Here is an 11254-nt window from a genome sequence, read left to right as displayed (position 1 = left end):
AAAGCTTTAGCTATCCCAATGCATCTAAGACTCCAGATATTTTATTGTAGTCAACATAAATACAACTGCCATATCTCGAGGTGTTGGTTGTTGGCACTCACTGACCTTTCCTGTTTGAAACTGTATTTAAGAGTTACGTGGACAACTAATTCCACTGCATTATGAGAAGTAACGCGGGTTGCAATGAAAGAGCTTTTTCTCAAAGGCACTTCAGATTGACACTGCAGCTCTTGCATCAGAAACCATGCAAGTTCCTTCCAGTTCTGTTCTCATTTCTGAGATGTCGCGTTTCAGCCTCATCACCATGCAAGCCAGAAGGCATTAGCTAGATGTCCATCAGTTTCTCCAAGTTGTTATGCTTTCACTAAAAAAAAAAAAAAAAAGTCTCTAAAAAGTGGCATTATCGCACTGTTTTAATTCAAAATGCATATTTACAGTTTAAAAAGTGCCACAGCCCTAAAGGCAACACGCTGGAAATGCGGGTTGGTGTGAGCAGACCCAGCAGGGAGGCTGCGCTTGGAGAGGAAGGACCCCTTGCCGTCACCCTTTGGAGCCCGACAGTGAAACATGAACTGAAGGTGGTAAGGAACAGATAAGCAGAAGTCAGATAACCAATATTTTCCTCAGACATTGCTATTAAGGGAACAGCAAGAGACCTATTTCTGTCTGCAAATAAGCAACTGAGACACTGAAATGTAGGTTTCTGCAGAATTTTACAGTCATCACTAAATCCCTTCATTGTAGGATTCTGCAGGAAATCTCATTTTCATTAATCTTCCAGAAAAAAATCTACCAGCAGCTATGATATGAGATTATCAGCTCTCCAATACTACAGGCAACCCACTGAAATATCATTGCGTGATGAATACAGAGTACAGCATTACACAGAGGAAACGCTACTTTCTGCTGAAATGAGGTTTCCTATTGTACTGACATTCACATAGCTGTAACCTACTGACCTAAAACACAACGAACAAGTCCTTTGGCTAAAATCTAACAGGAGGCACGTAGAATGAAAAAGAATGCAGGTTTTACAAAAGACTAATTAATTGTATGACATAAGGCTATCTACTGAAACTCTCTGGAAACATAAGTTACAGAAGGCTCCAAGAGCTGGACAATATCTCACAGCAGAGGAGGAACAACAGGAGAGACCACTGAGAGCGGTATCAAACTATCTAAGAAATGGTCTTCCCTCCATGCTATTTAGCCCCTTGCCAACATCAGCTGGTGTAAGCTCTTGCCAGCTGTAACAGCACTGTTTCAGTACTGGACACAGCTTGTTTTAAACTAGCTTTTTAGAGTGGCTGTACACCAGTCACAGAGTTACAGTTCAATGTCGTGCCTTCTTTCCTCCTCCCCACATAACCCCTGGTCCCAAGCAATGTCTGAAGCACCAAGGAGCTCCTTCAGGATGGTACTTCACAGCTTTGCCTCACCCAGGTGGCTTCCCTTCATGCACACTGATGTTAGCTCTTGCCATCTGTCAGAATGGCAGGAGCGCTGAGAGGACGCAAGTCATTGCACATCCAAAGGCAGAAAGTTTCTCCTCAAGGAGGTGTTCTTGTTCCTGTGCCTTCCTAACCCCTCTAGCTACTGCCAATTCAGTGATACTGCTCAAGTTTGGGAGTACACTTTGCTCTTCGTCTGTGTTCAGCCTCATCACTTGGGTAAACTTCTGCCTGACATGTGCCTTGAACAGCCACGAGGCGATGATGGGCAACCACCTCACCTGAGCGCCATAGCAGTTAGTGACAGCTGCTGGTGCCGAGGGCTTGGGGACAGTTGCCAAAATAGCTATGTTTGAGTTTGACGGAGCAGGCAGATTGTCAAAAGGCCAGGTGCTGGGTTCTTTCAGATATATGGTCAGCAAAGAGATTCTCATGCATTCAAGATTCATCAGCTATCAGTGCAGGTCAGGCAATTCGCAGCACAGCCCACGGGACTTCCCTGGACCACTCTCTTCAGGCCAGAGCATGCTATTTACAAAACCAACCCAGTCTCTATCAAAATTTTCCTGGTAAAAGAACGTTCATTTCAACCTTCAGGAACTTGTTTCTCTTTTATCTTACTGTTAATTATCCTATCTTTAAAAAAAAAAACCACAAAAAACAAACCCATATTTCTAGACATAATTTGTAAAACCTCAGCTTCCAGGCACAGTATGTGCTTCTGGTTTTGCCTTCAGATTTCAAAAATATTTAACAAATTTTGGCTTTCTCTATAGATACCTGACAATAAGTAGAGATAAGAGACAGAAGATACTTAATTTTCTCTTCATCCCAGTCATACTTGTGGCTCCTCACTGAACTGCCTCCATCAGCATTGTGCTCCTGTTTGGTTCTTAAGTGAGCAGCTTTGCATTCATTTGGCAGTGGTAAAATGCATGTGACTAGTTTGCACCTGACTTAGCAATCCAGATCACCCTGTCACTGGCTTGTTCCCTTCATTGTTTATTATTTTCCCAGTCAGGTTCATCAGTCACCATTATGTTACATCAACATTATGTCAACTTATTATAAAACCATAAAAAATCTCATTCGTTAAAAATGATGACAGTCTTACAATCTGCCAGCGAACTCTACTTTCCGTATAACAAGTGCTTGCAAAATTTATGCCCCCCATGTACGTGTGCTGAGGGACCGGCAGGCTTCGCACAGATTTTCATGTGTTCTAACAGTTGTGTTCTGCAGAAGCAGCATTTGCAGCCTGCATGTACCCAGCTGAGAAGTTTTATTTGAATTTAGAGGGGAAGAAAGTTCAATTCAAATGAAAGATTTCTATTTTTGACAGACTTAAAATGGGAAAACAGGTGTTTGTCAGAACTGACATGTCTACATTGAAGTAGACTAGGTTGGAGGGAGCTCAAAATACAAGTATTTTTTTAATAGAAGTCTACTTAAAATGTGTGTTTGTTTCACAGACATCCTCATTTAGTATCAAAGATTATTTCTGTTGATGGCATTGTAATTGCTTTTCGATTTGCTCTAATTCCATGCTGTGTTATGGTAATGTAGGCTATGTTACTAGAATAATTGCAGAATTCTCTTCATTTCAAACTAACCACACACACCTGAAATCTGAAGTATAAATATCTGCTTAAAGAAAAATGTTACAAGTTAAAAACATGAAATATCAAGTGTGTGTTTACATTTAGATATTGACTTTTTCCAAACAACTTTTAGTGATTCCTCTAACTCATTCACTAGCTCAATGACTCAGCTTGTGTCATCATTATACTGATACTTTTTAATTTAAATCCAGTCTACTGAAGAATAAAACAGGATGGAAAAACTTGTTGAGCTAGCCCTCTTTCATTTGAGATTTTTTTTCTGGTATTACACAAAACCAGAAACCATAGAACCTTCCCAAAAATAATTATTTACCATCCTGATTATATCTTATCAAAGAGAATAAACTTACTCTTCTAGGTTGTACAGAGATTGAATGATATCGAACACACAAAGATGGAGGAAAACAAAGTTAATTGCCTCCCAATTTTAGGTAGCAGTGTAGAACTACAGGATAGCAATAAGGAAAAGGATGAAGCAATATTTTCCCAATACTAGGAAATTACAAATAACAGAAACAGTTATGCAGAAAAGCTTTAAAATGTGTTACAAATAAAACAAGAAAATTGGATACTTTTTTTTTTTTTCCACTAAAGTTACAAACATTGGAAAAGCACTGCAAACCAAGGCTTTTGTTCATTTTCTGTATACTTACAGATTAGAATTTCTTTCCACTCTTCAAAGGTTGTTTACTTGGCTCTTGGTTTTATGCAAGCCCTAAGAACAAAAAAGCAGAACACCTGATGTTTTAGAGTCATGGCCTTCCTTCCTTCTTTCAGCCTGTGACAAAGCAACAACCATGAGCCTCAGCTGTGTGAGGGCAGGGCTGCCCTTAAGCACCCAGCCTCGGGGAGGTTTTTAGTTGCATCACAGGATCCTCTCTTGCAGCTATTTCTTAGCCATATGAGGTCTTCAAAGCCTCCTGCTTCTGAACAGTTATGTTCTCCTACTGTCTAAATTGATCAAGTCTATGCATTGATGTAAACCACACAGATCACTAGGTGCTCCTTTAGGAAGGTTATTCCCCAGAGCGGAGGAGATCATTTGAAAGAGTTTTTTGAGAAAACAAGGTAGGACAGGAGCAAAATATGATCTATGTTGTAACTAACTGTGGGTTTGGGTATTGTTAAAGTATAGATGTTGAAGTGCAAGGGATGAAATGAAGCTCACCCTAAAGCTCAGCACCATGTCTCAGCCCTGCTTTCTGCCAAGACTGTAGCTCAGCATATGGATCTCAGGACTCAGTGCCACTGCTACACCTGTATAGCGCTAGCAAAATGAAACTAGCAGATTTTATTAAAAAACAACAACAACAAAACCCCAAAACATTAGCCGTGTCAGTATCAAAGGTTCATTTGCAGCAATGGTTGGTGTGTGGTAAAAGATGTTTCCCTGCAGGACTGAGCCTCCATGAGGAGTCTGTGCAAGGTCAGTGTTTCCCTCCTGCAGGCTCAACTAATTTCTGTCGGAACACAGTTATATTTGAGTATAACAGTCTCAAAGGCAATGGTATTAACATTCAACATTTACATGTAATCTTACATAAGGACATTTTAACTGACTACATCCTGTTGCTTCACATTTGACAAAAAAACCCACAGGAGACAAACTGTTCTGTGGTACCTCACAACAGAGTGGTATGTGAAGGAGACTGCCTTTTTGCATTGTGCAATTTTAACAGTGGTTAACAGCTAAAAAGCTATTCAAATAATATTAGAAAGTCATCATCATCATCATAATATTTAGCTTTTACCTAGTACCTTTCTGCAGCTGATCTCAAAGCTCTGTTAAAAAGTATACCTATCGCTCTCCCCATGATACAGCTAAAAAGATGAAACCTTTGTTTCAAAGCCAGATATAAAGCTAAGGGATCCTTAAATCAAATCCTATACCTTTTCAGGCTACTCATGCTGACTCGGCTTCTTGTAGGTCTCGCTCTAGAATAAAATCATCTCAACTAATAGTGGGAAGAAAGCTGAGGTAACTTAAAGCCCTGTAGGTAGCATCTGAATATGGGGTTTTAAAGTTATATAACATTGTTGATACATATAATAAGCTAATGTATGTGTTAATATGTACAATATTGCTTATATATAGTTGATGCATATAATAATTACATAACATGTAAGTCATAGGATATTGCTGATAAATAACAATGTTGTTTTCCCAAGCTGTCATCACAAATGCGACTTTCCAGATTGCCTTCTTTCCATGTGTTTGCATTCTGCAAATCTTCAATCCTTGCACTAAGGTTGAAAACAAATATTGAAATACCAGAGTATGGTCTAGGGCAGACATCCTCATTATCTTTGTTCACGAATGCCAAGTTCTAGATAAGTATAGAAAGCTTAATACACATGGTTGTAATTCATTTTCCCTGCTAAATTGATGCAATTTTGCCAAAGATTCAGCATCATGTATAATTCTGGAGTATGTTTCTCCCACTGCAGTATGAAGAATGGATTTCAGGCTGGTACTTTTAGATTGTCATCAGTAATGCACTGAGCTGGTGGCAGAATGTGATTATGTTAGAACATCGCACAGCAGCTGAATTTAAACGCAGGTGCTAGAAATGCAATGCATGCATTTTGTAAATTTCCAAGTAATTGCTGGTGGTCTTTTCAATACCCCCAAAATCTAGAAGTGTGATAGTGGGTTTGCACAGTGCCATTGTATCACCTGGATCAGACTTTCAACTAGTTTGAATTTTTATTATAGCAACAGTTTTATGGGCCAAGGCTGTTTAATCATAGTTGAGAGCCTGGCCCAGATTTCAAGGACTGCTTGTCCTGGGATCTGCATAGCATCAAGGCTCCTTTTACTCCGGATTGTGTGAAAGGTCCCTGAGGAAAGACAACCATGCTCAGGCATAATATATGCCTTAAGGATTTTTCAGCTGTTCCGAACTCAGATATGTGCATAGAATAACCATGGCAACCCAGGTGATTTATTTTTCTACATTTTTTGTGCCAAGACTCAAGGGTTTGGGTTGTTAAATCAGCAGTGGACCATACAGGGTGGTAGGAGGTGTGCAGATGTGGTGGTTGGGTCTTGTAGAAAACTCCTTCTCTCCTTCACTTACGTAGGTGGCAGAAAGCAAGAAATAAGATCCATCTGAACACCTTAAATTCACTGTGGGTAACCTGACTCAGTAGTTAGTTGAGAGTAAAGCTGGAGTGATACTCCTGAAAACACTGGGCTGATGTTGATAACAATCAGGCCCCCAGAGAGGTCTGTAAACCTGTGATTGCTAAAGGTGAGTTTTGAAATATTCCCCAAAGTGCAAGGAACAGTTATCTGAACTTTGCTGGGCAGTTGAGAAGACTTTTGTCAGCCAGAAAACTCTATTAGAAGTAGCAAAGTATTCCTTAATTATAACATCTTCTTTTACACTGGAAGAGGTAGACCCTGCGTCCCATTACATTCATGAAAGAATAAGGACTTGAATTATTGGAAAACTACTTCAACGCTGGGTTCTAGCCTTCTTTGTTCCTTGTACATTTTCAAATCCATCACATAAACTTCATTTATATTAATAAACATAAGGTTTTTACATCACCCAAGGCATTGTCCCATAGTTGTTAGTCTTGCAGTGAGCCATCAGCCTGATTCTCCTCTCTTGTGACAGCTATAACCTATCGTTTCCTAAAATGGGGAAAAATTACATTGCCCTGTAAGTTTGACTATGAGAGAGATGGATTTAGTAGATACACCTGTGGGCTGACTAACACCAAGTGTTGGTCACCTGTTCCTCAGGCCTTTTTTAGTATGGGTCAGAGCAGTGTCCTCAAACAAGGGCAGTGTCTGCTGCCTAGGTAAAAAAGATGAGATACAGGGAGAGCATCATCTGCTACATCTCGTGTTCCTTACAAAAAGCCCAGATCTGCTCAGAGTCCCTTCCAGTGCCAGCTATGGGCCTCCTCCTAGTATATAAGACTGGCTGGATCAGTTATCAAGCTGTAATTGTGAGAGGCTAATTGCATTATATCATTAAGTAAAAGATCAGCTGCTAATATGAATAGCAGAAAGGCACCATGCAGTTAGAGTGAGTAACCTTTAGCTGCTACCAACAAAATCATATTTTTGACTCATTTCTAATGTGCCTCACGCTCAAGCACCTGAATAGAAAGATATTAATTATCTGCAAAAAGAAAAATGTTAGGTATCAGTAACAGCCAAAACCATTTTGTAGATTATATGTTTCTTAAAATGTCTCTATCTGGGTTCTGAAGCGGTTGTGATTTGTGGCTGTCACCCAGGCTGTGCAAGGCATCCCATGAGTGAGAAATACTGCCTGTGACACATCCGAAAGAACATTTTGGAAAAGTATAGGGAAGAAAATGTGACTTGCAATTCCTTGTTTCACACATTTTTGCACAGCAGAGAGATAAAGTCAAGCTCCTCTAAAAAGTGGAAATACATCTGGTGGCCTCCTCCTAGTTCCCTTTTCTGATTTAGAGTGAAAAAAAAAGCCGCTTTGCAAGTTACTACCCCATGGCATTATTACTCAAATGAAATTTGCTTGAGAGTACCTGAATTGTTTGGGGAAAGCCTGTTTCTCCTTCAGTCTATCTCACTACCTTTCTCTCCTTTGGAAGCACCCAAATTGCACCTCACTCCATGTTGAAGTACAGCATATCAATAAAACCGTTCCAAATTTCTATTCAGCTCTTACCATAATCCAGACCTTTCAACGGAGAAGTACTGTAAACAAAACAACACCTAAACCCACGTCAAAGTCTGCTGCATGCCTTTAGTAGTGGGTATGTGGGAAGGATAACAAGTCTAGAAAACAACTGTCCTAACACTAATAATTTGCCCAGCTTTCCCCATACCTACTCCTGTTTTCTACTGGCACTGTGCTTTGACCTCGGTGTTGGTCACTGAGGGTGGGAGGAGCAACCAGAACCGTGTACAAAAGATATCTGTGCAGACTCCAGTCTACATGGACCTTTCTGAGAAGGTGTCTTACTTATTTTTAACAACTGCACATTTCCAGGAGTCTAGCACCAACTTTAATACTATCTTGTTCTGCAGGATTTTACTAGTTCACATCTGTTGCATGCTGGTAGGTTTTTCAGGAGATATGCCTTTCATCAGGGATACGGCACAGCAAGTCAGTCATTATGGGAGCTTGTTCTCACCAGGATTAAAAAGACGGAGGGGGGAGTTGACTGACAAGAAGATTCATTACTCTTGCCATAAGGATGACATTAGACTGCAGAGATGGAAATCATATATGCGGTACCATGCCCATCCTATATGCATATATGCCTTTCCAAGAGAAAAAGCCCTTCCCTTCATCTGAAAATACAGTGCTCATCCTAAAATTTGTCTGAACTCTGCACTAGCCTCTCACTAATTGCCTGCTGAGGCAGCCAGCTTGTTGTAAGGAAGAATATTTTTTTAAGAAAGATTACAGCATGAGTCTATTGATACTTGCCCTCAAAATGCTGACTGCAATTGCTAATACTGTTTTCTTCTCAGATTGTTTATTTCAGTTGATTTCTGACTGCAGAGGTAATACAAACTCTATCATCAGATGCATGGAAAGAATCATTTTACTAATGATCACTTTCATGCTGAATATACATGTACAGTTATTTATGAAATTTAGTATGCTAAAATGTGTTTGTGTTGGCAGAGGAACAAACCTCCCTGCATTAGTCTAAGAGTGTCTGCCTAGGAGCAGTACAGAAGGCAAGGCTCAGTACCAGTACTGCTAGATGGGTAATGAAGCTGCTTTCCTACCTGAGCATAAGCACAATGAAACACATGACTTCGCTACTACAGTTGGTTAGACGGGAATTCGGCATTCCACCTACTTCTTTCAGAAATAAGGAATTTGCTGCAAGTGCATTGCTCCACGCTGCATTCACAAAGTACATTGATTTGCAAGGGCCTTTCCTGCTCAGCACAGCCAAAGACTGCCTGAAGGAGCGAGGCGCAGCCTGGATGCGAGTGCTCTCTACATCACATTGCTTGGGCTGAAGTGGTTCATTTTGCTGGTAAATCTGGAGGTTTCTGTTCTGAGCTAATGATAAACATTGGTGTTAAACTAAGATCTCCAGTGCATTTGCCAAAATATACAGCTAATTGTGCTAGGAATAAGCTCATTACTGATGCATTTTTTAAGATTTCTGACTTTTTGAAGTTCAGCTGAAACATTTAAAGATGCAGCTAGGGAGTCCAGCCAGGAGCAGCTGTAAAAACACCTATGTGAAGGGCTGCTGTCTGGGCTTTGCAAAGAGTACCCACACCTGCCCTTTGTCCCACCATCCTCCTAACATGCTTTCTTTTAGCCTCTTTCCCCCTTTTGTTGACACAGGACTCCCCAGAAAGTCTTGAGCCATGTTGCTTGTGGCCATAATGCTGTTTTGTTGGTCCAAATCTGTTTATTTGATTTTGGAGTGCCCTGTGCTGTGGTGTTGCCCCTCTTCTTGGTTGGTCTTTGGACATCTTTATAAAAAAGTAGAATTGAAAACATTAAACTGCCAATTAGTTTCCTTTCTGAACTTCCTTCTTTTCCTTTGATACAGGTTATTTGATGTTCTATACGTCTTTCTGATCACTGGAAATCATAAGCACCATAGTTGAGCTCTTCTTAGCAGAAGACGGACTGACAGGACATTCCCATACAATATTATGAGCCCTACATGACAGATGTACAGGGAAAAAAAAAAAAAAAGAATTAGTAAAATCCACCTGGAGTCAGTGGAAAATATCCACAGTAGGGTAGTGACATGCCCTTTAGCTTATCAACAGGATTTGTTAGGCTGGCCATAATGACGTGCCTCTTCAGCCCCATTGCTTCTGGTTCTTGAGTTAGCACATTAAGCACTAATTTGAATACATCTTCACAAAAAAGGATACCATCAAAATAGCTTTCCTGTTGATATAAGAATTTGGGGAAATTAAAAAATAAGCACACAGTTAATGTGTTTAATTGTGCTAGTGAAGTGGAAATGAGAAGCATCAACTCACTGAGGAGACATTCCTATTGCCGGCTTTCATTTCTTTCTGCACCATCAAATCAGGATCATCACTGAAAGTGATTCAATGATTTCTACAGCCCTCACGATGAGAGGTCTCACCATTTACTGCTAAATACCATTAGCACAATGAAAAGTGCAGATAAAACAATGCCTATTGCATATCCACTCCAGATTTTCCTTATGCCCCTTACTTTGGCTAGAACTATTTTCCCCTTAATTTCACTTAAGAGGAAAGAATTCACTCTACTCGGTGAGCTGACAGAAAAATAATGAATTCTGTATCAAAAGCTATCTCTATTTAATTTTCGGATTCAGTTTCCCTTAGAGAAGTTACTGGGCACCTGAGCTCATTCCATTCCCACACCTAAGATTATCCTCACATGAACTTGATTCCAGCTGTGTACCAGAGATCTCTTCTAGGTTAGGAAGAAGTTGATTAAGCTGGTGAGAAGTTCCAGCAGTATATTTTGTTATGGGTTTTTTGAAGTATTTTTTCTCTGAACGTTTTTGTTTCAGATTCAGCAGCAGCCTGCACTTGTTGTTTTAGGGGAAAAAGGGCAGAATTTGTGCAGCTTTCTCTACGGCGTTGGCAAGAGAAGATATGTGTGTTACCATGTGGGTCTGAGGTGTGCGTGCAATTCAGAATGCAACGCTATGCAGAAATACTTAAGCTAGCTTTAAATAGGTAGTTGGTGATAAATCTGTGTTGGTGTGACACTCCTTCTAGTCAAATATATCCCAGTTTTCCAGGCATAGAGGCTGTAGTATTTTCAGCACTTCACTCCTCCAGAGCTAGTTTCAGTATCTCTGCATGAGACTGCAGATAGCCATGTGCACATCCCAGTTTGTTCCTATTGAATCATAAAAACATCCAGGTCAGCAGAAACCTCCAGAGATTTTACAGTCACACCTCCTGCTGAAAGCAGGGCTTTAGACTGGGGTATCCAGGGTCCCATCAAGCCAAGCCTTGAACATTTCCAGCAAGGGAGATTCTGCCATTCTGAAATTTTCAGTCTCTGTCTTGGACTAGGAGGACCAAGCCGGGACACAGCATCCCAGGTGTGGCCTAAGGGATGCTAAATGGGTTGGAATAATCACACCCTTGACCTGCTGGCTGTAGTCCTTGCCTGCTGGCTGTACTCTTGCTGAGGCAGCCCATGACAAAGCCTCCTTTCACTGCTGTTAAGG

At 40.5% G+C, this 11254-nt stretch overlaps 1 protein-coding gene across 8 annotated transcripts in view; it reads right to left on the bottom strand.

Annotated features, from left to right (window-relative positions):
* The window catches only part of LOC308062216 (putative G-protein coupled receptor 141), a 28578-nt gene that overhangs the window by 4722 nt on the left and 12602 nt on the right, over nucleotides 1-11254 (bottom strand). For 2 of the 8 annotated variants that reach the window (XM_080383364.1, XM_080383360.1), the window contains 2 exons: nucleotides 3727-3788; nucleotides 106-364 (listed from right to left, as the gene is read on the bottom strand). The exons of 2 other annotated variants lie outside the window; for them this stretch is intronic. The gene's annotated coding sequence lies outside the window, so the exon portion shown is untranslated. Of the gene's footprint in view, nucleotides 1-105; nucleotides 365-3726; nucleotides 9656-11254 lie in introns of those variants that run through there. 4 more of the 8 variants (XM_080383362.1, XM_080383359.1, XM_080383363.1 and 1 more) reach the window with 3 other exon arrangements.

Source organism: Falco punctatus, assembly GCF_963210335.1.
Source record: "Falco punctatus genome assembly, chromosome: 4".
Taxonomy (NCBI): Eukaryota; Metazoa; Chordata; class Aves; order Falconiformes; family Falconidae; genus Falco; species Falco punctatus.
The sequence above is the reverse complement of the archived record's forward strand: the minus strand, read 5'-3'. Positions and strand labels throughout refer to the sequence as shown.